Consider the following 1000-nt stretch of genomic DNA (forward strand, 5'->3'; position numbering starts at 1 on the left):
TTTAAAAATTCATGGATTCCATGGTATTCTTCCACGTGAATTGCCTCACTTTGATGTCAAAATGTATTCAAGAGTTGTTTGTATGCATCTATAATGATTTCTGCAGAGTTTGTGGGTTTTTTTTTAAATTTTAACTTATCTGTTGAAATGAATAGTATAGAAACTAAAGTTATTCCTGGTGCTTGTCTGAGAAAAAGTATATCTAGGTTTGAATAAAGTCCATAATCTATTTTATTATTTTCTAGATATAATACTTTGAAGTCTACATTTTTTATAATATATAGGTTCATTAATAAATGTGTCCTTTCAGATTACATTCCATATAGAAAAAGTTAAGATTCCTTTTTTTCCTAGGTCCTTATAGTATTTTATTTCTTTGGAATAAGATGACAATGTTATCTAATTTCAAGTTTTGTAAAGGTTATGCTATGTAAGGGCCTTTCTAAAGTGAAGATTTAATACACTGATGTCAAACTAACCTTTAATTCTATGAATTACATGTATTGTTACACTTGTATTTTAGTAATCAACTTTTTAATAACTGTTTTTCATTTCTTTCATTTGAAGAATGAAAAATATGAATATTTCACGAATTTTTGTATCATCCTTCTGCAAGTGCCATGTTAATCTCTGTATTGTTGTCATTTGGGTAGACCTGCTGCTGAAGCATGGAGTATCCTCTTAATTTAAGTAGTTAACGATGCAATCTTTATACAGGCATATATCCTTGGTTGCCTATTTGTAACAAGGAATCCTTATTGTTCCTAAAATGCTATTGATCTTATTTCTCTAAATTTCTATGGATAGTGGAAAAAACTTATATTGTTTGGTTGATTGCTCACATTTGCAATTATTGTCAATGACTATTTTGTCGTTTTCATTTTTAATTTGATCATATTTTGAGGCCTTTATAGCTAAGTCCAAAGGTGATGGCTTTTCAAGTACTTACTTATCAACTGAGTTAGCATTGTGGAGCTAATGTATTCAAAGTAAGCCTTGC

At 29.1% G+C, this 1000-nt stretch overlaps 1 pseudogene; it reads right to left on the bottom strand.

Annotated features, from left to right (window-relative positions):
- Positions 1-570: 570 nt before the first annotated feature.
- Positions 571-670, bottom strand: LOC138804151 (U6 spliceosomal RNA; annotated as a pseudogene).
- Between the last annotated feature and the right edge of the window lie 330 nt (positions 671-1000).

Source organism: Dipodomys merriami, unplaced genomic scaffold (assembly GCF_024711535.1).
Source record: "Dipodomys merriami isolate MVZ:Mamm:240054 unplaced genomic scaffold, mDipMer1.0.p SCAF_359, whole genome shotgun sequence".
Taxonomy (NCBI): domain Eukaryota; kingdom Metazoa; phylum Chordata; class Mammalia; order Rodentia; family Heteromyidae; genus Dipodomys; species Dipodomys merriami.